Source organism: Ambystoma mexicanum, chromosome 2q (assembly GCF_040938575.1).
Source record: "Ambystoma mexicanum isolate Mex_15411 chromosome 2q, UKY_AmexF1_1, whole genome shotgun sequence".
Taxonomy (NCBI): domain Eukaryota; kingdom Metazoa; phylum Chordata; class Amphibia; order Caudata; family Ambystomatidae; genus Ambystoma; species Ambystoma mexicanum.
In genome coordinates, this window is record NC_090924.1 from 506,617,658 (window position 1) to 506,644,455 (window position 26,798).

At 45.3% G+C, this 26,798-nt stretch overlaps 1 protein-coding gene across 6 annotated transcripts in view; it reads right to left on the minus strand.

Moving 5' to 3' along the window:
- ELFN1 (extracellular leucine rich repeat and fibronectin type III domain containing 1) overlaps positions 1-26,798 on the minus strand; it is a 1,469,111-nt gene that overhangs the window by 879,924 nt on the left and 562,389 nt on the right. For 4 of the 6 annotated variants that reach the window (XM_069647625.1, XM_069647628.1, XM_069647627.1 and 1 more), the window contains exon 3: positions 23,592-23,676. The exons of 1 other annotated variant lie outside the window; for it this stretch is intronic. The gene's annotated coding sequence lies outside the window, so the exon portion shown is untranslated. Of the gene's footprint in view, positions 1-23,563; positions 23,677-26,798 lie in introns of all 6 variants that reach the window. One more of the 6 variants, XM_069647626.1, reaches the window with a different exon arrangement.

The window sequence follows — 26,798 nt, forward strand, 5'->3', positions numbered from 1 at the left end:
CCAGGCAAGAGACACCCTTGTTCTAAGAGTTAAGAGCAGGAAGGAAGAGACATTGCTAAGAAGGTGGGTGGTGTTTAAGCCAGGTGACCTCGATCCACTTTCACCTGCTCCCCATCTATAAAGGAAAAGAGGCAGGAGGGCTCCTTAAGTAGGGAAAAAGTGCGGCAGCCAGGAAGGCACCAGGTGGGTGGGGCTTAGGCCAGGTGACCAAGATCCACTTGCACCTGCTCCCCATCTGCAAAGGGAAAGAGGATGGAAGCTCCTTAAATAGGGAAAAAGGGCGGCAACCAGGAAGGCACCATGTGAGCTTGGCTTAGGCTAGATGACCAAGATCCACTTGCACCGGCTCCCCATCTGCAAAGGAAAAGAGGCTGGAGGGCTCCTTATGTAGGGAAAAAGAGTGGCAACCAGGAAGGCACCAGGTGGATGGGGCTTGCTAAGTGGGGAAAAAGAGTGGCAACCAGGAAGGCACCAGGTGAGCCGGGCTTAGGCCAGTTGACCAAGGTCCACTTGCACCTGCTCCCCATCTGCAAAGGAAAAGAGGCTGGAGGGCTCCTTAAGTAGGGAAAAAGAGCATCAACCAGGAAGGCACCAGGGGGGCAAGGCTTGCTAAGTGGGGAAAAAGAGAGGCAAACATGAAGGCACCAGGTGCATGGGGCTTGCTAAGTGGGGGAAAAGAGCAGCAAAATGGAAGGCACCATGTGGGCAGGTCTTGCTAAGTGGGTGAAAAAGAGCGGCAACCAGGATGGCACCCGGTGGGCGAGGCTTGCTAAGTGGGGAAAAAGAGTGGGAACCAGGAAGGCACCAAGTGGGTGGGACTTAGGCCAGGTGACCAATACAAGTTGGGAGCTCAAGACTACCATGGCCACATCTGGCCAGATGCTTGAACGGGTGTCTGGGACTCAAGGCTATGTGCTTGTCCCAGAAGAGGCATGGGAAGATTTGAATGTGGCAACCATCGATGATTGGATGGCCACCACCCATTAACATGAGTGAATCTGACAGGAAACTGAATACGCATTCAGCTACTTAGAACTTAGAGTGCTGCAAGCATAATAGTTTTTACTCCATGTCTTTGTAAATCGATTGGATGTGTGCTGAAGCAGGTGAAGAAGAAGGCGAAGAAGCACTTAACCGACGAAGACAATGGAGGCTCTGCTGTGGCATCTCTTGTGACCCTGCACCTGTAGGTGAAATACTGATGGAGTCTGCACAATACAGACTTCTTCATTGTAACAGAGGGAAACCAAATTGGGGCTTGTTTCTCCTTACTCTGTTGGGCCAAACAGCTTACTTATATCTACAGGAATCCTTGTTCCATTGAAGCTCGCCCGATAGCTCCTCTTGCGACTGGAATACCGACTACCATGAACAGTGATCGAAGTGAGCGGGAACGGTCGGGAGTGGCGTTCGGTTACATTTATTTTTTTCTGTTTACCATTCGTTTTATGACCATATTCACCATTCTATACAGAGGATGTGTCCATTTATGTCCCTGTGCAAGTGTAAAGTTGCAATAGGAGCCTTTGTTACTAGTCACTTAGACTACTGTAATGCCTCAGCTGCAACATGTTGCACTGTGCTTCCGCCTACCCTTATCCCTGCCGAGACTCCAGTTTCACTACTTTTTCCAGTACACTTCTACCACCTTTATAATAATAATTGTTCTTTTATAACACACTTAATACCAGGACGGTTTCGAAGCATGAGCCCGTGATTCTAACCTCTGTTGCTATGCATTGTCTTGCTTCCAAGACAAGCGTGTTGCCCCTGATCTATCCTCATGAAGTACCATCAGTGGGTAGGATCTAAGGCCTACAAGAGCTCAACAACACAAATTTGAACTTGTGGGGCAAAGAAGAATCCCAGGCTTACCTGCTCTGAAATGCAGGAGCGTCACTGATCATCTGAAATGGCATCCTTGGCTACCCAGGCAGCTGCTCCATAACCCCAGCATCAGGGTTGCGTCTCTGTGGTTCTCCAACATCATGCAGCATCAACCTTTCTTCTATGCACCCCTTTTACTGAAGCCCTGCTTGTGCTGTGACTGGCACTTTAAAAGCTATCTTTTCCAGAAAGCGGAAGTCTTCCTGTTGCTTTTGAACTATTGGTTTGCATTGAGCATAAACTGTGTTCTAAGCAGGACTTGTGGGCTGGTCACTCCAGAAACGCTGACATCTTTGATCTCCTAACTGCAGAACTTTCCTTTTGGTGTTTACGGCATAGACTAATGTGGGATTTCCTGCTGTTTGGAAACCCTCATTCTTATCCCTTGTTTTGGGACTCAAAAGCGATCTCTAACATTTGAACAACTTCTGCAGAAGTCAGTGGGCCTCATTATGGCTGTGGCGGTAGCCATGCCGCTATTGGCAGCATGGCTGCCACCAAAACTGGGTCCGGATTCCCTGAATGGGGAATTACTGGGCAATTCTGAGTTCGGAGAGCCCGGTAATTCCTCCTTCAAGGTACCCGGACCTTCCCCATTCCCATTGAGCCCCTGTAGGGCTCAATGGGAATGGGGGAGGGAGTTAACAACGGGCCAATTACGACCGGCCCGTTGTTAGCTCCCTCTTTCCCTTGCGGGACCCAGTAATGACGCCTGGTTTTACCAGGCGTCCTTACCGGGTCCCGCGAGGGAATCTCGTAATCAGGCAGAATGGTGTTAACGGGCCCGCCACAATTAGCGTAGCCCATTAACCCATTCCCCCTGACTTGTAATGAGGCCCAGTGTCTTAACATGCAGTACCTACAAGGTTCCATGCACTTTCCATAATTAATTCTTCATCTCCGCACTCGTTTATTTCAGCAACAATATTATGTGGACGTTTCCTTATTGTGCTGCTGTGGTGTGCTACCCTGTAACTTTGAACCACCTCCTGCCCTCCCAAGAGTGAAGCCTCGAAAGCTGTGCCCCCTTCACCACTGGGAGAGTCGGGCACCTGAGATGAAACCCTGCATTATTGGTGGGGGTTGATCTTTCTTCTAATGATGGTTTCATCTCAATTGTCCTACTCTCCCGGTGGTGAAGGGGGCACAGCTGCCGAGGCTCCAGTCTTGGGAGAGCAGGAGGGTGGTTCAAAGTCACTAAAAAATGTCAACTAAATAATTGTCCATCTTATGTTAACACTGCCACCTTTGAATATGTTTTGATGTGTGGGCCAAACAAGGATGCTGCCCACCTGGCTGACAAGGGTGCCAATATTGTCCAGCCTTGCATCCTGGTTTACCGGTCTCGCTGATCATCACGTTGTCTACCCGTCTTACCAATTTTACAACCTAGACTGGTTAGCCTGCTTTAGTTTTCTGAGTAACATTGTATGAAAGAATTTCCTTTCAATCTCAGTGTCTCACCTTCTTTGACCATCCACTAGAGAAAAATCCCTCTTGAGAAATCACAAGCATATGTATAAATGGCGGCGTTGATTGCGTGGCATTAGCGTGTTACTCTAATTGACACATGCTTTCTTTCCATTCAGGGTCCCAAAATGCCAAGATGGCTGCCATTTGTAGCTTACACAAGTTGAGGAAAGGAGTCACCACTGTGTGAACAGGAAGCAGAGCTCAGCGTAGACGTAATTAAATGGAAATGAAGGACTATCTTTGGTTATGTTAAGGTTTGTTATACCTGCCAGTTAATATTTTAGTGTGTTAATGCACCCACTACAAAAATCAGAAATCTCAGGTCTACTTGATTGTCACAAGTTGAATCGTTGTAGGGCCTACTCAGCCATCCATGGTCATCAGGAAAATGCATTCTGTAAACTGGTTTGTAAATTGGCAAGAATTCAAAGGGAACATAGGTAAGAGTGACTTGTAGGGGGAGGGAAGTAGCAGGAACCCCACCATAAAATGGCTGATGCGTCTGAAAAAAGTACAATCTCGGAACAGAAATCAGACTAGCCTGTGTGATTGGGTCGGGCGAAACAGAAACCCCTCTTGGCCTGGGCTGGTGGCTAACCAGGCTGTATGACAAAGCCAAAAGGCCCCCATCCCTGCTCCTCCGAGTATGCATTGTATAAGTTTGCTGGTACTATTATCTGTTCCACAATGGCTGTCAGCCTCTTTTCTGGCCAGAGTTCTTATTTTTTCAGGACAGCAACTCCCGGAATGCACCCAGGCATAATCAAGAAAAACTGAACCATGGGAATGAAGTCGAAAAAAGAAATGGAATGGACAGGAATTTTTATTGCCAAACAGAGATGAGACACCCAACCTACCAACTGCAGCCAAATGGTGGGGCAACAGAAAACAAATTAAAGGTGAGAAGGGACTGCAGAGGAATGGGAAAGACAGAAATCCTGTACAAACCAAATTGGAAGCAGAACATGAAGAAAGCCGCAAGGAAAACCAGCTGTCTGAACACCTGACTGCTACCCTGCAAAAGGAAATTGAAAAGAGGGTGGGGCTAACAACCTTTTTAAAGACTTGCAGGAGTGCTTAGTAAGAGATTGGCCAAGAGGAGCATGTAACCAAGGGAATCAATGGGAATCAGGAGGAGTGTTGTAGGGGTAAGGCTGGGGTATACAAGCCCAACCAGCGCAGAGGAGATTGAAAGGTGTTCGGGTGAGACCAGGTGGAGCAGTGGTGGATCAAGAGACCAGGCAGAGGGCAGATGTTTGAGTTGTGTTGAGGAGACTATGGCAGTGTTCTGAGAGAGTACAGGTAAGGTATGGTTTGTAGAAGAGAGTGGTACCAGTTGAGTGTAGTGTGGTGATGGTGGTGTAAAAGTGGGTGAAAGAAAGGTGAGAGATTATGCGTGAAAGGTATTATCATGCCCGGACAGATCTCAGTGGGTTTTGAACACTTAATAAAGCATAATGTATTATTATTATTAAGTCTTGATCTTGTTACCGCCATCGTTAGTTGACCAATAAAGAGTACAGACTCTGCGTTCCGCAACCTTTCTGTGTCTCGGCTGTACCCAGAGGCAAATAAGAGGATATTCCTGAGAACTTGAGGAACCCATCAGTTTCCTAACAGAGCATTAGAGGAAGGCAAGACGAGCGGAAGCAAGAGTGACATTTGCATTTCAAAATCTTACATCAGCAAAACAAACAACGATAATGATATCATTTGCATACTCTGGGAATTGAACCTTCTGGTTGGGTGTGGAAAGAGGAGGTGTGCAGAAGAGGAAAAGCTGACACAGTTGAAGTGATATCCCCCTCTTGTCAGGTCTGTGGTTTCACAGCGCTGACATGTGGCTAAATGAATTCCGTGCGACTGGTTCACCGTAACAGGAGCATCTCCGCAAATTCTGCACTAGGCAGAGGCTTAATGTTGTAAAAATAACACCCGGCACACTTTGGGATTGAGAGTGTCGGGCAGTTCAGTGCTACCCAGCCCAACCCCGCCATGAATAGATACATATCTAAAAAGAGCAACTGGTAGTTATGCATTGGCTTCCAGGGTCCATGTGGGTGGGGAGCTGCAGCCCCCTGATCTCAGCAGGCTCCCACTATCCATAGTCTTAGCGCTATATAGCATAACTGCCTTTAAAGTAATCCATCATACTAAATACATTTTCACAAATAAAAGACATACATTTGTACCCCTAACAAAGGGGGTGACTTATTCAGAACAACAATCACTCCAGGAGCTACTGTTCCAAGAAATGGTCAAAGTACAAAGGGGTTAGAAACAACTCTTCAGTGCATTGTGCATCCCCTTGTGTACTAATTTTTGGTGGTAGGTTTTGATTCAAGGTCTCTGGGTTTAAAAGACAATTGGCCTCATTACGGATCCGGCGGTAACCCTGCCAGTGATACCAGCAGGATGCCGCCGGACCCGTAAAAAATGACTTGTGCCTGACTTCCCGGTGCCACTGGGCTATTCCAAGTCCGGTGGCCAGGAAGTCAGGCGCCATTGATTTTGTTAGTCCCCAGGACTCCATGGGAATGGGGACATGGGAGCAACGGCACCGTTAACAAGGCACCGGTGCTCCCGGGAGAAATCTGCAAGCGGGTGCCCTCACAACCGGCAGGTCTGAGTTGTAGTGTGCTGGTCCTGAAACAACTGTGCTGGACTGGCACTATTGTAATGAAGCCCACTGTCTTAAAATATGGACATTGGCATCGTTTTTCTTTCCCAAAGCTAAGAATAACAATTGGAAAATCAGTGCTTTAAAAAATGGCTCCTATTTTCTGCCACTCCTTAATGTGACCTACTACCAGACTCCAGTTGTTCGAGTCTTTAGGAGCTCCCGAATGATGACGATCCCAGATTAGAGTTGGCAGGCACAAAGGTCACAGCAAGGTTCAATCTTTATCCGGATATCACATCCTAAGATTTGGCATATGTAAGCGTTCTTCCCACAAACAGATAAAGGACAATAGGAGTTTTGGGCAAGGTGGGCCAGGGGGTAAATATTGTCTATAAGAGCTAGAGTAAGGCAGGTAACGGTTGCACTCAATGGACCGGATGCTTTTACTGCCATCACTTGACATTTATGTTATGTTGCTGGTTCTCGGTATAGTGCCTCTTCTGCCTTTTGCACGGCCTCTTGGAGCTTCATCTTTATTGATAGACAGAGTATGGCTAAGGACCCTCTCCTCAGTTTGACTGGTTGCAAAGCCATGAACCATGCCCATGAAAGTCAGCATTTCCAGGCACCCGAAACAAGTCCATTAAATAGGCTGCTTGTGGTACACACATGGACAGACAAGTGCCTCTCTACACCAACTTCGAGGTGCTTTAGGGAGTCGTGACGTGGGGTAGCTTGTACACCAAAGCTGCCACCTTCTTCACCAAAGCGAGCTCTGGGTGATTTATGGAGCTCTATAAAGCCCATATGGTCTTGGGACTCTAGTGGAGAGAGGACGCCCGGTGACAAAAGTTCAAGGCCTGCCGCCTGCTACCCTCACATTTTCAGGCTGCCACGCCATCCGGGCCTATGGGAAGGAATTAGAGGAGAGTTAGCCCGTGAAACACTTTGCTTCTGGTTGGGTTGATGTGACTAGCGCCGACTGTGGTGACGCCTGCTCGCAGCTGGCAGTTTATTCCTTGCACCGGGAAGAAGGGAACATCGAAATGTGTAGGGTCTAGTTTACAGACATGTTTTAACATGGGGAAGTCTGAAAAGGAGTGACACAAAAATACAGATTTCCCAAAAACCTTGCATTAACAGAGAGAACTAGGAAATTAAGGAATGCAACGATGGAGACACAGGCCAGGCTGGCTTCAACAGTGCTAGACACGAGGGCAGACCCGCTGGGACACAAAGCCTTTTTCTAAAGTTCTTTTCTAGACATCTTTCTCCATCTGTAGAACAATACATGGTGCAGATGAACAAAACAGTTTGCGGAAAAAGGGATGCTGAATCTGTTTTGCGCTAAAAGCTGTACATTTGTAATTCATAAAATAGCTCACATCAGGACTCCCACAAGTCCTCTCTCCAGACGATCGACCATCTTTCTTTTAGGAGGGCGCTGAAGACCTTTTGTTTCCAATCTGAGCTTGTTTTATCTCTTTGCTTGGCTATCCGTTAGATCGTAGCCCCTAAAGCGCCATGAAGCCCTCGATAGTGAAGGTGCGCCCTGCAAGCGCAGGTCACATAACATCCCCTCGTTTCTCCATCCCTCCTCCTTTTTCTCAGTCTGTATGTCTCTCTTTCTCTCCACCCCTCACGCATTCGCACACACAGACTTCCAGGCTATCTTTCACATCTCTGACTACACCTCTCTCTCACATGTTCTCCTGTTTCTGCACGCTATCTTTTGCTCTCTCACATCCCACCCTTGCTTTCGCACCATCTCCTCCTCTGTTTTCTAGCTCCACTTTCTTCTTTTCCCCACTTGCCTCTTCACTTCCTATTCTACTGCATCCTTCCTTCTGCTGTTGCCCCTTGCCTTCTCTTCTCGTCCTCCTCCAACCTCCACAGTCCCCCTCTGACTCCCCCTTCCTTCCGTCACCTCTCTGTTACTCCCTCTTTGTCTTCCTGTACAATAAATACGCGGATGAGCATTGAAGGGAAAATAGAAGTCAGAGCAAGCTAAACATATATCAAAACAACGTGCACGAGTTTCCAAAATGCCGATCAACTTGATTGTGCATTCCCAGAAGTCTTACATAAGTTTTTGGATCCAGGAGAATCCTTGTTTCCTGGTATGATACACGCATGTTTTGATGGGGGAGAATCCTTGTTTCCTGGTATGACACACACATGTTTATATGATGGAGAATCCTTGTTTCCAGGTATGATACACACATCCTTTGATGGGGAGAATCCTTGTTTCCTGGTATGACACACACATGTTTATATGATGGAGAATCCTTGTTTCCAGGTATGATACACACATCCTTTGATGGGGAGAATCCTTGTTTCCTGGTATGACACACACATGTTTATATGATGGAGAATCCTTGTTTCCAGGTATGATACACACATCCTTTGATGGGGAGAATCCTTGTTTCAAAGGTGCGTTACACAGGAGTTTGGGTGGAGGAGAATACATGTGTCCAGGTGTGTTACACATGTGTTTATATGGAGGGACATCCTTGTGACCTGATGTGTTGCACGCATGTTTTCATCGAAGGGAATCCTTGTTTGCAGGTGTGCTACACACGTGTTTAGATGGAGGGGAATCCTTGTTTGCAGGTGTGCTACACACGTGTTTAGATGGAGGGGAATACTTGTTTCCAGGTGTGCTACACACGTGTTTAGATGGAGGGGAATACTTGTTTCCAGGTGTGCTACACACGTGTTTAGATGGAGGGGAATACTTGTTTCCAGGTGTGCTACACACTTGTCTGGATGGAACGGCATCCTAGTTTAAAGGAGTGTTGCACACATGTTTCGGTGGAGGAGTATCCTTGTTTGCAGGTGTGCTACACACGTGTTTAGATGGAGGGGAATACTTGTTTCCAGGTGTGCTACACACTTGTCTGGATGGAACGGCATCCTAGTTTAAAGGAGTGTTGCACACATGTTTCGGTGGCGGAGTATCCTTGTTTGCAGGTGTGCTACACACGTGATTGTATGGAGGGGAATCCTTGTTTGCAGGTGTGCTACACACGTGTTTGGATGGAGGGGCATCCTTGTTTGCAGGTGTGCTACACACGTGTTTAGATGGAGGGGCCCCCACACGCCCTACTATGCGTGGGACCCCGCCACCACCTGGGAGGGGGTCCCCTTGGACTAAAAAAAAAGACTACAAAAAATCGTTTTAGTCTTTCTGCCTTCATAAAGAAATTATTTCGGTTACAGCGTAACAGAAATAATTTCTTTATGAAGGCAGAGGGACTACACAAAGAAACTATTTATTTCTGAAGACTCAGGGCTCTCCCCACCCCATGACATTGAAATCTCTAGGCTGGAGGCCTCCATGTCAAGGGGTGGGGGAACTCTATGACTTAAAAAAGAAATCGTTTATTTTTTTTTTTTTTAAGTCGCTTTGCCTGCAAAAATAAATTATTTCCATTATGCTTCAGTCCTTAGTGGAAATAATTTCTTTATGAAGCCAGAGTGACTTCAAATAGAAATCACATCTTTCTGAAGTAATAAGGCTCCCATTAACCCAATGATGTGTGTGAGTGTATGGTGAAAGGGTGCACACTTAAATGTACAGGTGGCTGCCTGTGTGCGTGTATGGTGAAAGAGTGCACAATTAAATGTATGGGTGACTGGGTGTGTGTGCGTGTGGTATGTTGAATGGTATGTGTGCTTGTGCTCAGGGGCGCAACAAAACCTACATTCAATGTGGGGGTGCTAACCCTTAAGATGTTGGGAGAGGTGCTAACTTTGTGGGCAGTAGGGGAGGGGCAAACTTATTTGTGTGGGGCATCTAACTTCTTTCTGCTTTCTAATGAGACTATTCTAGTGCAGCTTCATTGTTACAAGCAGGTAACTGTCTCCTTTAAGTCTGAAAACACCCACGTATGGACTGCTGTGAGAATAAGCGCCCTCCTGTCCCCTCTCTACCCTTCCAATCACTTCCCTGGCATGCAAGAACTAAACCCAGATAAACATTTCAATTGCCTAAATAGTTATGCTTTTGAATGCAGGTACTAACTGTGAAATGCTTTGTGTTAGTAATTGTTGGGCCTTTGTTAACAGCGAAACCCAGGTGTTGTTTAACATCTGTGTCCTGTTCTGTCTGGCAACGGCTCTGTAGTCCAGCCAGGTCAAGTCAACATAGCCCAAAATGTCAAGGGGGGAGTGGTGGGGTAGGCCTGAAGCCCAGCCAGCTCAATGGTGTTGCACCACTACTTGTGTTTAATCCCTTCCTTACTTATTGGTAATCTTCATTACTCATAACCCTATTCTTCCTTTTCCCAGTACTTGTGTATGCGTCACTTTGACTCACACAGAAGTAAAGGGCTGAGGTAGAGGGACATGGAAGTAATGCCTGGCTTAACTATCTGTTATCTTCATTACTCCTACTCTCACTCTTCCTCATCCCAGTACTTAACTATGAGGCAAGGAGCCTAATATGTAAGCACTGGGAGAAGGACAAGGACATGGTGGTAATTATTGGCCGAGAAGCTGATTTTGGGGGTTGGGGCAAGGGGTGTGAGGGAGAGGGGATGTGTGGAGGGGTTTGGGGGAGTGGGTTGGGAAGGGGATTGTGCAATAAATCATAATGGTCATCAATGTCCAGGCTAGGCAGGTTTGCTGTGTGGTATTAGTGGCTAGAGGCATTTTGGTGCAGCCAGTCTAGTAATCTTTTAGTTTGGCTTGACTTTTTTTTTAACTGGGCATCTCTGATAAAGTAGCCCTGCTAAGTGTAATTACCTGGCTAGACTGGCATTTGTGTGTGTAAGACAGGCCCGCGCTATCGGGCGCACAAGGGAATCGGCGCCCAGCTGTCCACTAACAACCGCGCACTTGTGCTAAGCATTTACCAGAAAATGGACACGAACCCCTTGACCCGCCCCCCTCCCTTAGCAGGACAGCAATAAGGAGAGCCGCTCCATTGGACATCATCCAAGCGCGCCAAGGAGATCTGAGACCCGGCTCCATTGCAGTCGCTCGCTGGAAAGAACAGACTTTTGTTGTTTTTGTGAAACGGCGGTTTGTAGTTGTTTGGACGAAAAACCCATCTACGTCTCACTGAACCAGGAAGCAGGCTGTCAGAATCAGAATCAGAATGAGTGTGGATAAGAAAAATAATGCAGCCTAGAATTGGTGCTCCACTCCTTGGTTCCATGAAGAAGGCTGTGACCCACTAAGGCCGAAACGTCCTGGGACTCCCTTACCCTTGTAGTGTGGCGGGGTCCCCCCCAGATCCAGTAGAGATTCATTTCAGGGACGTCGATCAACTATATATTTTTTGGTCACCCTTTAGCCTGGCTTAGTTAGACCTATCCAAGGACTTTTACCTTCGAGGATAACTGTCTACAATTAGAAAAATGAAATGTAGTAGCAGCAACAGAATGTCGTTATACTTCTGTTAGCATGCACATGTATGACTTTGTCCTATCTTTTGCTACATGTCTTTTCTTCTTTTTTCTACATTTTTCTCCATTTAGTTTTATATTTGTTTATATTTTGTATATGTGACTTTGGTGAAAAAATGTACACCTGTATATTTTGTACTTATAATTTCTTTACAAAAAATATGTAAATGAACAAGGACAGTCACTTAATAAAAGCTGTTCTTTTACAGACTAATGGTCTAGCACAAGTGGATTATTATGGTTCTCTTATGTACTGCTATCCTTGGTAAATACACAAATGGTGATATCCAAGGATAACACATTGTCGTTAAACCTAGGCTGCAATCAATAAGCGTCAGTCGGCTTAGACTTTTCCAGTCAGGACACCCCCACTCTTTGTACACAATTGTTAATGGCCCACAGTCCTGAGTCTTGGTAGGGCCCTCCCTCCCGTATTTTCTATTTGTGTGCTGCCAGCCTAGCAGTTTCTTACTGCAGCCTTGTATATTTATCTGGGCATCTGTGATAAAATAACCATGATAAGTGCTATTGCTTCGACTGGAATTTTGGTACAGCCAGTCTAGGTATGTCTAAATGTGGCCTGGCATGCTTTACTGTAATATGTTATTACATGTCTAGACTGGTCTACATTGTGCAGCCAGTTGTACATGTTTTAAGTGTGGCATGGCATTTTTAATAGCAAAACATTATATTAAGCACTAATGTGCCTGTGCACTGTTGGTGACTTGAATGCTTTGGATTTTTAGATTGTTGTTACCCTACAAAACAATTGCAAACACTCTGGCCTTTTAGCCATTTTTTCTCATTTCATACAGCTTTTACTCAACATTTTGTCATTAGCCACAAAAAACACGTTATCCCAATCAAATTTAAAATCAGAAACAACATTCTAAAAACAATAAAACTATTCAAATCTGATCTTCACAAAATGCAGTGCAATATGAGAAACAGTCTGTCCAGGAAAGACCAAAGCAAACAATACCACCTCCTAGCATTATGCCCAGTCCTAATGGAGTGTGCAAAAGTTGCAAAGGTGCATTAGTTAATGTATTAACAGCATCGTCAGGATGCAAAGTGCAAACCAGTGTCCAAGATTGTGCCCAATCCTGGCAGAATGTACAAAACATTGCAAAAAGAGCTTTGTACAAGGTGTAAGTGGCCTTATCATAGTGCAAAGTTGTTAAAGTGCATATGAAATTTCATAAATAATAAGCTTGTTATTAAAATGATCATGTGTTAGTTCCCGAATTCTCCAGCTTTCAATATTCTTGCTCTTATATGCCATACCTGATGGATGAAGCTTGCTACAAAAAAAATGACATGTATGTCGTTGCTTCGTCTAAAGAGCAATAAGGCTTCACATGTTCAGAGCATGCCATGAGTATTACAAATTGTCTTTAGGAACTTGCCCCTGGCCAATCGGTAGCCTTGAAAAAAGAACAAGAAATGGGCAGTAGATTCCTTACCAAGACCACGCACCAAATATAAATAATTTCCAGCAGGTTCCCACTTTTTGGTATGGTAAGCCGGGTTCAATTAAGAAACCCTGAATTTCAGATATAAATTATATGCCAGAGGGGGGATGACCAGATCTAGATATTTTTCAAACCTCAAGACCGGCTTGCTGGCCAAATATGTATCTCCCATGGCCAGCTCGCTGCATGCATTTATCAATTCATCCTCAGCTATCTCCGGTGAGGTTCTTTTCACTTTTTTCCATAGCACCCAAGGTGATGCTCCAGGGGTTATCCCACAGATTTTCCATATTCATATCCACCAGGGATCTATTAAAGTGTATGAACTAGGGTAGGGATCTGCCACCCTCAATCCCCAGCATGTATGTTAGGGCCTCACAAGTTCAGGATTTAGCCATAGTCTGAGTCAATAAGATAATGGTCTGAGCGTGGCATCATTTTGGATTTCCCTAAGGCCCAATTCCAAGTAGATGGGGTTACTCGGGCACGGGGTTGGCAGCACAAGCAGCCTTTTCAAAAAGAGTCTTTCGGCTAGGCCCAATTTGTTACTATTCAAAAGGATGCAAATCTCTGCCTCATACAGGGTGACTGATTTGACCTGTGCTACATACATGTTGAGGGCTGGGGAAGTGGCTCCCTGGCCATAAGTAGTGAAAAATCACCACACCCGCCCCTACATATTTTTCCAGTGTTATAGTGGATTTAAGCGACTGCGATGTCCAATTGCCCTGTCGTTGAATCTAACCCCAAGGTAATCGTAACAGCGTACCTGTTCCAGAGGGGTGCCATTAATGTTCAATTAGAGTTCCGTGAATTTTTGTTAATTTTGGACGAAAAAACTAACGTTTTTGTTTTACCAGGATTAATCTCGAAATGAAGCTCTGAACATTTCTTCACAAATGCTTCAAGTGTGATTGCAAGTCCCTTCGCAGATGTGGATAAAAGGACTGCATCATCTGCAAAGGGGAGCACTGGAACGCTGCATGGCCTAAATTCGGGTAGTCCTGACAATTTAGTCTCACATGTCGTATTACCTCATCAATGTATATCAGGAATAAGGGGGGAGGGGCAAGGACACATCCTTGCCGCACCTCCCTGGTCACCTCAAAGGGGTTGGTTTATTCACCCCTAGCCCCCAACATACAGAACAAGTATTGTTAGAGTAGGGTTGTTTTATAAAGCGTAGCAAATTGGCAGGTACACCCCTTTTTACCAGTGTAGTCCACAACAACTCCCATGACACACAGTCAAAAACGGTCCTGAGGTCAATGAACACAGAATAAACGTTCATGTTTTTCAGGACTGTATATTTCTGCATGACCAAGTGTAAGCAAAATGCCTGGACCGTGGTACTTGTTCTGGGCCGAAACCCTGCCTGTAAATGGCATAGCACATTTTCCTCAACCACCCATGCCTGAAGATGTTTGTTGATAGCTCTAGAAAATACTTTCCCCACACTATCCAATAGGGAGATTGGCCTAAAGTTCCCCGGATCTTCCCGCCCTCCTTTTTTATAGATGAGAATTATTGTGGCATTTTGCCAGGAGCGAGGGAGCTTATTGAGTCTAAGAATTGTGTTAAATAGGTGACATAACATGGGCACCCAGACCTTTGGTTCCTCCTTGATAAGCTTGGTTCCTCCTTGATAAGCTCTATCGGTAATAGTTCCAGTCCGGGGGCTTTTCCCCATTTCTGGGAACCAATGGGGTTGTTGATCTCCTACAGCTCAAAATGGATTGGGGCAGGGGTATCCCCTCTATCCCAATCCTGAGGTAAAGTGCCCTGGGTGTCTGATGGAACACCCATTCCATATGCATTTTGGAAATGCTTTCTCCAGTTGCTTGGGCTGATGTTAACTGCCACATCCGCATCACTCCCTTTATTCCTGCTAACTCGCTTCCAGAATAAACCAGTGTTCCCAGATTGAGAGGCCTCATGCAGTTTATCCCATTCTCGCCGAACATGGCCCTCTTTTTTAGTCTTTAACATACCTTGTACCTTGTCCTGGAGCACCTTAATTTCCGTCCTATCAAATCCCTCATGGCTTTTCAGGCAGTTGAGCAATGTCAAGGTTGGCCAGCCTGCAATCCTCATCAAATAGGCGTTGCAATTTATGGGACTCTTCTTCATGCTCCTTCTGGGTTTGGTAACGCAATCTTGTATGGATGAAACCAAGTTGTCATAAAGAAGATAGGTATCTGCATCACCTAGATCGATCAATGAATATTGCTCCAAACCTGGCAGTATCCACTCATATATTCTTGGTCTCAATAACTTCAATTCAAGATCCTACCATTTAATTCTCTGTTTTGATTGCCCCTGGATTTGGATTGGGTAACTACGATTATCACAGTAGTTGCTCTTGTGATTGCCGAGATTAATCCACGTTAAGGACAGGGGCTTGTGTTCACTTCCCTGTTGTTTCAGAACTTTAAAGGTTTTTGCGTTACCCCATAATTGCATGGATAGGAAAATGTAATCAATTTGCGAGGTACTGTTATTCCCAGGAAAATGCATTAAAACACATATTTATATGATATGATAGGTTGTTTATAACGCATTTAATACCCAGTGGTTTTTGTAAATGCATACCTGGGGATCGAACCTGTGTTGCTCTGTGTCGTTTTGCTTCCATGGCTAGCACGTTGCCCCTGAGATATCCTCCCAAGAGCTTCTCCTACTGCAGTCTGCACGTACACTTGCAGCAGCATGTTCGTGCGTATTGCGCAAGCGTGGTCATCTTGGCAGGCCCTGAGTGCAGCGCGACCTGTGATTTGTTGCCGAGTTCGGGGGCGGGCCTCAGCATGGCTCGCTGGGGGGCCCCCTACATTTTGCGTTACGCCACTGTTACAAGACCTTTAGAAACTCACATATGATGGCGTGTGAGAGGAAATCCTGCCTCCCGCAGCAAAACACTAACCAGAGTTTGCTTATTGAATCCCTGTCCTGTGTCATGTAATTGATGGAAAACCAATGCTTTAAATAGGCAGACGCTGTCAAGGCTTGATCAGCGCAGAGGGGAGCGCGCCTAAACATTTAGCTATTGGCATGCATGTGTACTTACGAGGAATGTGGCGGCATTGTTCTGAAGGATTCAAAGCACATTCACAAGACACGAATGCTGTTTTTCTTCAGGAATCGTTTTGTTGGTGTTTCATTTGTTGTGAATCTCGAATGTTCCTTGGTAAGGTACCAGGTGGTGGCTATTCAGAGGCTAAGCATGCTTCCATTGAACTCTAACTTAAGACTGTAAACAGTTGCCATGGAAACATCTAATAATGTGTGCAACACATCTGGAACCAAGAACTGGCAGAGGTGTACAGCTCTCGTCTGCCATAACGGCATATAGCTCAGGTGCTCAGGCTATCCGACTTGCACACACTACACCCACCTAGCACAGAATGCCATCTCCAAAGGTTCCCCAGACCACTGTACGATGGTTTAATGTGTGGGGACCAGAATTGTGCCCCACTTCCCCATGGCCATCCTAAAGCTCACTTTGGTAATGTGGTTGCACTCAGACTCACAACTGTATAGAACACACAATGATGCAATGTGGCCCGGTCACGCCATAGAGAATTAGAATGCTCATGCGCTTGAATGGAATTCTCTAATTAGACCTGTGCATTTCCAGTGGAATCCGGGATGAGGCGAGCCAGAAGGAAAGTTACCCAAAGACAGTGAGAACACACAGAAGCGAAAAGAAAAATAGCTAAGGCGAGACATTAACCATTCAGCCCACTTAGTGACTAGCGGGTGGACTGTAAACACTGTCAACTCCAGTCAAACTGTTTGGCGATCTGATAGCTCTTGGTTGGCCTCCGGAACGGTGAAGAATTTTGGTACATGTTGGCGGGCGAGGCAGCCCAAGGTCTGTGATCCTCGGCTGTTTGGCAGTTGCTGAGTCTTGCGCTCATGCTTGGAAGAAATCCAGCGGGAAAAGTCAGCTCTGTGGATGCAACGGTGGAGGATGCCAGTGACAGTGCACACAAGGCAGACCAATATGAACAAAGGATCTACAAGGCAGCCTCGTTCTCAAGGTCCTTGCAATTCTAGGTCCAGGATCACTGATCATCTGGGGCCCAGACAAGAGAAGGAATTCAGTTGCACTGGATTAGGGATAGTCAATTCCTGGCTGAGATTCAAAATGGAAAACTGCACTGAAAGGTTGTGAGTTCACCTTTGTTTCCAGGAACCTGCATTTCTCTTCACCCTGGGATATTGCTGCAGCGCTGTTCTGACCTTTCCCCTCCAGCATCATTACACAAACATGGACTACAGCAACAGCCTCTTTCTCAATCTGCCTTCCTCTACTCTCTGCCTGCTGCAACAGGACTGCAAGGCTTATCCTTGGCCTAAAGCCCAGAGACTGTATCTCCAGCCCTGAAATCTCTCGGGCCCGCACTACATTCAACTCCCTCTTCCAAAATACCTTCCTTCTTGAGCCCTTTGTTCAGCTTCCTCCAACTCTCTGAGGGTCAGATGCTTCTCCAGACAGAGAGTGTGAGGTAGATCTCTCTCCTCTGCAGGTGGCTCCCTCTAGAATGGCCTCCTTGTCCCTCTCAAACTTGAGTCGGAGCACCTGAAGTTCTGGAAGCTGCTCAAGACCTTCTCTTTCTCCTCTGCTCTCTCTCTCTCCCCTGCTGACCTACCTGGCTGCTTCACCGACTGGTTGCTTCGCAACCCCCAGAGTCTCACTGGGTACCAAGCTCCTCTATGATCAGTTTCCCCTTGACTGCCTCTGGCATACCGTGCACTCAGGGACTATAACTGTAACCTCTACAGTCCTGTGCCTCCTTGCACTTACCCAGAGCCACGCAGCCCTGACGGCACTCACTCAGAACAATGCTGCCCTAATTGCACATCCCCTTTCCCTCTCCCTAGCACTTCCCTCTCTCCTTTCCCCCAGCACTTTTGCACTGTCGCACTTGCACGATCTGAATGACACAAGGCCTAGTAAGACCATTTTTCTTGTCCTCCCTCTGTCTTCCCCCCTTGTCTTGTGGGGCCTAGAAACACTTGTGTACATGCACGTTATAAATGACATATATCATATAACACCTGACCTAGTGGAATTAAATATTACTCTCACTCTTCAATTCTAAGGTTACTATACTCTGCCTCGAATGTTGTGTGCAGACGATCCATGCGCTGACAAAGGACTCGCCTCCTAAGGCCTCAATCCCTACAGTGGTCATCAACATCAGTACTCTGGGTCTCTGTAGGCATTTTTAAAGAAGTATACATATTCTCTAGGGATATTTAAAGCTACGGTCCCTGAAGGATCTGTTATGAGTCACCACTGCCTCACTCTTAATCAAAACCCGACTCAGCAGAACAAAAACTCTCGAGAAAGCAGCTACTCAGAGATTCAAAATAAAGGTTCTTCAAAGGCCAACCTCTCCTTTCTCAGGAAGTGCCTTTAGAAAAGGCTTGCAGGTATCCAGGACTCAAGGGTTAGCTTTTATATTCCAATAAAGGCCCTCCCCTTGGGCAGGCCATTAAGGTGAGGGTTTAGTCATGATGGAGGTCCTTATTCTACAGATAGGGCCCAGGAAAGTTATTGACCGGGATGCAGCTTATCTTTTTTTTTCTTTTTTAAAAGAGATCCCCTGCTGTTCGTTTTGTTCTGTACCCACCTGCTGATAAATGGTTCTCATCAATCAGCCAGCTGCCTTGCAGACATTAAAATTCCCCAATGGCGTTTCCTGCCCAGAAAACAAGGTTGCCTCTGTTGTAAGAAACCTGAAAACCTCAACCCTGCTTTGAGGTGAGGTCTGCAACCAGTGGCTTGCCAGATGATTTGGAACACAAGTCCATGGCTCCTCCAGTGGCATATTGTTGGTTTACCATTTGCCACTATGATTTACCCTCACTGGCTTGAGAGCTGTCAATCAGATTTCCAACCCACCTTCCACCTTAGATCCCAGGAACAAGCTTTTAGAATCGCTTGTTCAGGAGTCCCTAGTGCCCAAACCCATAACCACAAGTTTCAATGCACTGGATCAACAGCACCTGCAGGTCAGATGATGTGACGCCCAGGAATTCATCAGTGTACTTCCGAAAATGTCTGTGTCTTGCTAATTCTTCAGACGTTGAGTGTAGCCATTGGCTTCCAGAGAACCCACATACCGTTAAGCTCTGCCAGGTGCTCTTTTTGCCCCCTGCCTGAGTCTTCTCTTTGGTGACATGTTGTGTTCTGCTGTTATTTGTTATGCTATATTTTCCTCTCTGTGTTTGTATTATTATAAGATCCCATTGGGGCATCCACATACTTCTAGGCTCCCCGGTTCCATTGTTCGTGTTCATCTTTAACTGTCAGTAACGTGCCTCAGTATGACTATGCTTCTTCCACATTGAGGCATTCTGCGGGCACTAGTTTCCCAATAGTTGGACCTGTGACGCAGTCACTGGCGCTGCCCCATGAAACACCCATAGATGACTATTCATGGTGCCATCACAAGCTCGATCAAGCATGAGCTCTGAGAAGACTCAGGTGTTGCCAATAGGACAGCACACTTAACACACCAGGGAAAAGTGCTGCTTGGGGGGTACATTGCTTAAGTGCCTGAATGGGCGGAGCTACAGATTCTGCTACTAGATGGCCATCTCCAGCTAGGGCACTGCCTACTGTGCTTTAATCTCGCCCTTTCCCCCTTGAACCCCTAAGGGTCCTTGGTCTTCAATACTCTAATTATGTATTCCCCATAAAAAAATTCCCACAGGAATGCTTAGAGATCATTACAGATCAATGGCAACAGAGCTTAGCATTGACAATTACAATAATCAATAGAGGGCTACCACATAAAGACTAATGAGACTTTCACCAGATAATCAATTGTCTAGGCCTGGCATGCAACTCAGGTGAAAGAGGACAAGCACTTAAAAGGAATGTAAAACTCCTCCTAACTTCGCACATTCTCTGACACCGGTGTCCATGCCAGGATGTCTCGTTTTGATATCTTTCTAGCCCCCTGTAGCTATGTCTATCAACATAGGAAGAGAGAGGAGAAATGGATTAGAGACCAGATGGGTTGAGCTACCAAGAGCTGGCCATTCCCCCAATCCTCATATTCATGCCACTGTACGCCTGTGCCGGTGCTGTGCAATGCTGCAGAACTTCATCCATGCATACTTCCAGAAGATGACTCAAAAATTTTGCAAAACTTAACAAAGTTTTGCAAAGTTCTGTAGATCTGTAGAAAAGTGTTCCTACATGCATAGTATGTGTAAAATAACGTTGGAGTTAAATGTATTATACATATACATATAGCATACATATTTATATGCATATATATACATATGTGTGTGTAACCTGTATATATATAATTATTCATGGTTATACAGTCGATGGAAAGAAATAAAGAAGCTTAAACTGAAAGCTTAAGTTAAAATGTTTTTCTCAATTTGCAAAGTTGCAAAAATTGAGCAAAACCTTATGACTTCATGAAGTTCCAAAGTTGGCAACTTCACATAATTTGGCACAACCCTAGTGGGTACTCCAGCTACTGGCTCCCAGATCCCTTTCAAATCTCAGTTAAGCCTACCCACAGGGTTTCAAAGGCAATCCACGAGCAAATGCTTAAGTACCCACAATCCACTTCGATAAGCTGTGGTCCACGAAAAATCCTCTGCACGCCCACACAATCTTCACAGACGCCCGAGATACAGATACAATGGTCAAATTGCACTCTCAAGTAATAAGGCGCAAATGCTGAAGGTCTGATTCCACGGGGCATGTGATTTTCCTGCACCCATTCCGCTTCTGCGTGACTGAACCTCTGACCTAAATACCAGGGTACCTCATTCTGGTACAACACTGATGCTATGCTGCAGCCTATGGAAGAGGGACCACAAGCCAGTGAGATAACTCAGTGGTTTGACCGTTGGTTGCAGAAGGGATCATTCAATATGTCATGCTCCCTAGATGGAGTACCATCCATTCAGAGATTAATGGTGCACCTGTCATTAAGCTGCTAAGAAACTATCCAACTGCCGTGTGTCCCTTGGAGAAAAAAAGAAGGATTATATCTGGAAAGGGTCAAGAGCTGGCCCTTTTGATAAACTTTGCAATATATGTTAAAAGCAATGTGGAGATATTAATGTAGTGCAATAGTTTCCTTCTCTTTTGCTTCTTCTTTTTTTTCCAGTAATATCGAAGATTAATTGATTTTATACCAAATTACAAATTGTTAATTTAGGATGCAATATGTGTGCATTTTGATACGATGGCTTCCTGTTCTTTTTTATCTTAATCTTATCTATATATAATGTATGAATCTTGAAACATTTTCTTTTTTCTTTTTTTAATCCTTTTTATCTATGACGTATTCTTTGTACATTTTGTATCTATGAATCTGTGTTAAAGTTTATAACTAAATACACACAAAAAAATAAAAATAAAAATAAATAAGCTTTGCTTTGCCTGCAGAGTCAGCTACAAAGTCTTTGGCGGGTCTAATACTCCATGTGTAGCAGAAACCATCTGAAGTAGCAGTGAAACCTTGACACATGGGTTAGTCCATGAAAGGCACTCTCTCTCTCTATAGAGCCATGGAACATAGAAACTATGCTTTATTAAATGCCAGCTGACTACTGAAAATACTGGATCTAAGGGTTTCTCTATGAATGCAGGGATTCTCTTCTTTAGATTGATCTATAAATGCTTGGGGCTTGAAGTGCAAGAAAGAGCCTTTTCTTTCATCAAACAAAGTGCACAAAGCAGAGGTGTAATTCGAACACTGTCATCGATCTGCCTTCAGACCAGCCACAGGCTGGGGAGATGGGGCACACTGCCAAGGCACGCCATGGACTAATCATAAAATAACTTAACCTGCTCCTTATTACTCTTTGTTGTTAGATGGTGTTTAGCAGTACACATGAGCCAAAACTATTTAACTGGAATACAGTTAGGAGGGAGATGGAGTGTGAGGAAGGACACACAGCCTGTTAGTGTTGTTTTGTTATTTACCCATCCATTGACCATCCTAGGCCTGCTAATCCCTACGGCCTTTCCCACAGATCACCTGCCCTTCCCAGCCCAAAGCACAACCGTCTGTGATATCTTTGAGCTAACTCTGTTGTGAGGAATTCAACCATCCGCACAGGAGTTTGTACTCCTCGGTGCTTTTTTGAAATTTTGCAAGAAATAGAATGATGGGAGATAAACCTCAGAAAATGTGTGGGGCCACACGACAAACGCATAGCCAAGTGAAACCCGGGGGGGGGGGCACAGCATACAGGAGCAGTAATCCAGGTCACATTTAGCTGGAACTTGACAGCCACAGCTACATCAAAGCATCTCAGGAAGGGGGAAGGCAACACCTTCCTACTGCCATGGTCAGTCTAATTAAATATTAAAGGCTCCATAGATCCGCCCTGTTCTATTGTCTACGTTTTGTGTGGTGGCTGAGTATACTGATGAGAGTTAAATGAAAGCAGGCCTGAAAAGAGGCTTGGTCACAGAACTAACACAAGGGACAGGAAACTAACACCTCTTTGTTATGCAATGTGACAACCTGAAGCTAGCTCGCACCCCTCTGTATGAAGGGCAGTGAATGTCATGTCTGGGACAACTGTTTACAGTAGGTAACTGCTGCAGTGGAGCCCTCGAACCGTTACCGGCTGCACCAGTGACTGTTGTCATGCTGCAGTCACTAAAGTCGTACGAGACGCCTCGACCAGCGATCCAGATCCGCCAAATAGCACTGAGACAATGATTCTTGACCCGAGCCGCTGTGTAGGCCAGCCTGCAGCCATTTGTTCAGCCTTGCTTGCCGAACTGCTGCCGTCTAATACCCACAGCTGTCTCCCTTCCTGAAGTCCTTCGCAGGAGCTGCAAAGTATCTTGCAACCGAATGGACACTGTCGAGCATCAAGTCGTTAAACCCATATGACCTGTTGTTGCCAACAGGCAACCCCTATGCACTCTGTTGGGGTCCAATGCCCTCCAATTTTTCTTAACATGCACAATAATTCTTGAATATAACTCAGCGTGTTAACTCAAAGGAGACATTATCAATTGCACCAACTGAAGTAACAATTCCACAATTCTTCATATGTATCATACAAAATAGTTTATTTACTCAAGTTTTAAACTAAATTTTAAACAAATCCTTAAAATATACGGTTCAATTTCACCATGAAGATTGCATTTGTGTTTATCAAAAAAAGCAAGATTTGACAGCAGAAGGCTAATGCAGCTCTTGTGTATATTTTTCAGTGCACGTTTTGTAATGCAACCAAATTCCTTTCCCTTAATACAGCAGTACAACCATATACAGTTTTTTTGTTCTGAATTCAATCATTCAACAATTAGCCGACACGTTTCGGATATATCATCCTTTATCAGGGCTTGTTCAATATAAACTTCTAACCAGTCGTCTTATTCACATTCTTCTGTGAATCTGAAATTGACAATGATATATATTTTAGTATTGGTGATTCGACCTTTCACCATTTTGGACTAACAAAGTGAGTCCCAAATTAACTAACTGTCCATGGTAGTTCTTGAATCAATACAATAACTAGTTGCTCTGGTCCTTCTGTGACCCAATCTCTTCTTTACTCACACTGTTGGAAAACCTACATGAAATAATGACATATATCACTATCATTACATAATCAAAGGGCATATTCCAGTGGTTTAGATGTGTGTAAAACGTATGACACATTTAGACTTTAAGATTTACCTGGGCATGAATATCACATGTATCTTACCAGTGGTCTTGGTATCTCGCACTCCGATATTCAGCTTTGGACAGGTGTAGTAAAATGAAAGGCCTGTTTTGCACTAGGTGATGACCTAGGAGAGATAACGGACGTCTCATCAGTGTCTAATATAAGCACTGAGTTTATAATAAGAGCTTGTTACATACATTCTACCCATGCTAGTTAGATTAAAGCAATACCCCCTCCCACTGCTAGACTACGCAGGTATCTCATCTCGGATGTCCCATTCTAAGCTTAATGTGCTGTATCTATACAGCATGTATCTAAAGATATAGTTTAGCAACATAAGTTCTCTGTATCATGCTAAAGTCCTTGCATTAGTGTGCGAAGTGCGTGATACATTTGAAACATAAAGTTTTGTGTGAGAATAGACATCAGGCATGTGGGCCATAAGGGATGCAAGCCCCTCACCTATACTCGTGAATTGTTCCACTTACAGTCCCACATTGATATAAAAATAATGTAAGCACACGGGCCGTTAAGAATCACAGTTGCTTCCCTTTCACTCATGTGATTGCACAAAGTACCATGCCATGTGTCCTCTTACCTCCCAAAAGGTCTATGTTGTGTGTCTTTGGCGGGCAGTGACGGACGGCGAGTAAGCCAAACCGTTCTGCAACGCTCAGAGATAAACACTCTGTTGCCTTGGATACCTTGTGCAAGCACACTAGCGACCACATCGCTGTAAGTCACCCATATTGCTTGGGGATAATTCTAGGATGTAGTTCTCTAGTTCTTACAACCCGCAGGAAACCCCCTTTCAGAGGGAAGAAGTATGTGATTGGATGGAGAGAGAAAGTCGGTTCTCGCCAAAAACTTCAAGGGAGACCTGTGCTTTGATCAAGAGTCACAGAGAGCGTAATGAACTAGAGAGACACTTTGGGCCACAACAGACAGGAAGATGGGTGGGACTTAGTAGTACATGTTGTCACCCCTTACCTTTCCTGTTGCAAACCACTCTTGTTATGACCTCACGCATAACAGAAGATTGTTGGTGGAGACCCAGGATTAGTTCCTTATGGTAGGGTTAGCCTGACCCAATCAATGGGGCTCATTTGGCTTTAAAAGAGGGCTTAGCCCCTCTTTTGGCAGATCATCCGACGGCTTCGAAAGGATTAAGAAGGACTCATTTGGACCATGGCTGAAGGTACATTTCCAAGAGGGAAGCGAGATCCCTACCCTAAACACCTCCCAGGGAACAGAGGGAGATACCGGTTTGAGAAAACTCACCCAGCAGCTCCAGAACCAGTACCCAGCCAGCACACAGAGTACCCTACCAGGTTCTGCCAGCAAGCTTCCTATGTGGGAAGTGCTAGAGAGTGTCTGAACAAAGGACAAGGCAGTTGCCTGAAAACACACTGTCTTCAGCTTTGGGACATCCGCCTTAAAGGACGACACGTGGCCAGCAAAGATGCTAGGAGGAGTGCCACAACAAGCATCAACCAGCATTCATCTTTTAACAATATTTTCAAGGCAGTGGAGCCCTCGAACTGCTACCGTCTGCACCACTGACTGTTGTCACGCTGCACATGCTGGAAATCACTATGAGAGTGGTCAGTTCTTGCTGTTGGCCCCAGTACTGGCTGCTTCTGCACGTAGCTCTGGAGAAGGGCTGTCCATGTCTAGATGAGTGACAGGTCACTAGGGAGGAAGAGGAGATTTGGCAAACAGAAGAAGAAATGAGGGGATTGTGGTAGTGTCTGTGCATTTAAAATTGAGCCTAAGAACGAATAGAAGATTGTTTTTCCTACCCAGTACCAAGCCAGAGCCAACATCTAGAGATGACTTGGAGGGTGGGTAGTGCTTATAGAGTGGTCATTGTGATCTGTGTTTATGCTCTGGTCGCAGCATGTGTGGGTTGTATTTGAAATGCTATCTATCCGTCCACTCAATTTACACTGTGTTATGGAACCGGTCAGATCTTCTCCATTCAGTGCCAGAAGGACGGCCCTCATAGTGGTAAAAGGACAGTTTGTTGGATACCTAGGAAAGTAGCTGAATGCAGAATATTCATTTTTAAGCAGTTGATAGTTGTTAACCTACTGTTTATTAGGCTTATTAGATAACTAATTTCATGGGGATACCATTCCCAGTCCTCGATTTCCACATAGCACCTTATTGGATTCTAGGAGTTGTACTCCAGGCTCGCTTCCTATAAATCGATTGCACCAATGTATCAGGGTTTGCAGAATTTTACTTATTTGCATTTGTTTTACTAATTTGCATTTTCAAAGCGCCTACTACCCTCGGGCATCGTGGCACTGTTAAGAAGGCTTACTTAGTTACATAAGTGCATTTTAAGGCATAAAAACATGTTGCTTCATAAAGTTACATTAAGTGCTTCACATTGGATACTTAGATTGGTTTAGCAGGTATGTGGTGCCAGCCACATCTTGAATGGCGGCAGCTACATAAGGTTGTACGGTCAAAATAGGTAAGCAAGAGCATGGTGCCAACCACATCTTACATGGCGGCAGCTACAAAACAGTTGCGTGGTCAGAATTAATATACATATACAAGGTGCTAGCCACAAGTTGAATGGCGGCAACGACTCATATATGCAAGGTCATAGTCAATGGGTAAGTGCGCTGTGCCAGGCACAGGGTACAGAGGAGGCAAGCTACACATGGATGCATGGTTAAAGTCAGCATAGAATAGTATGGGGCCAGCTCCTTGTTGCAGGGTGGCACGTGCATACTGGTACCTAGGTTCAAATCAACGGGCAGTCATGTGAGGCAAGTCTCTAAAGCAAAGTAATGGAAGCTCGTTCCACCGATTACAGGGGGTCATCTTCCACCATGCTGCCATTCTTTAGAGAACTGCAAGTATGCTCCCTTGACAATAGCAACGTTTTAGCTACTGTTGCACAAAACACAACGAATGGGGGCTGTGTGTACACAGCATCAGAGACTTCATATGAACTGCGTAAACGTGCTTACAGCACAAATGTTAATAATCAGACTAGGGACCTCATTACGAGGCTTGCGCTCCCATAATGAAGGGTGCCGGTACGGGACTGGCACAGTTCATTACGGGATGCGCAATTACGAGATTCCCTTGCGGGACCTGGAACAGATGTCTGGTAAAACCACACGTCCTTTCCGGGTCCCGCGAGGGGACCAAGGAGATAATAACGGGCCTGTTATTAATGTGCCCGTTATTAGCTCCATCCCCATTCCCTTTGAGCCCTATGGG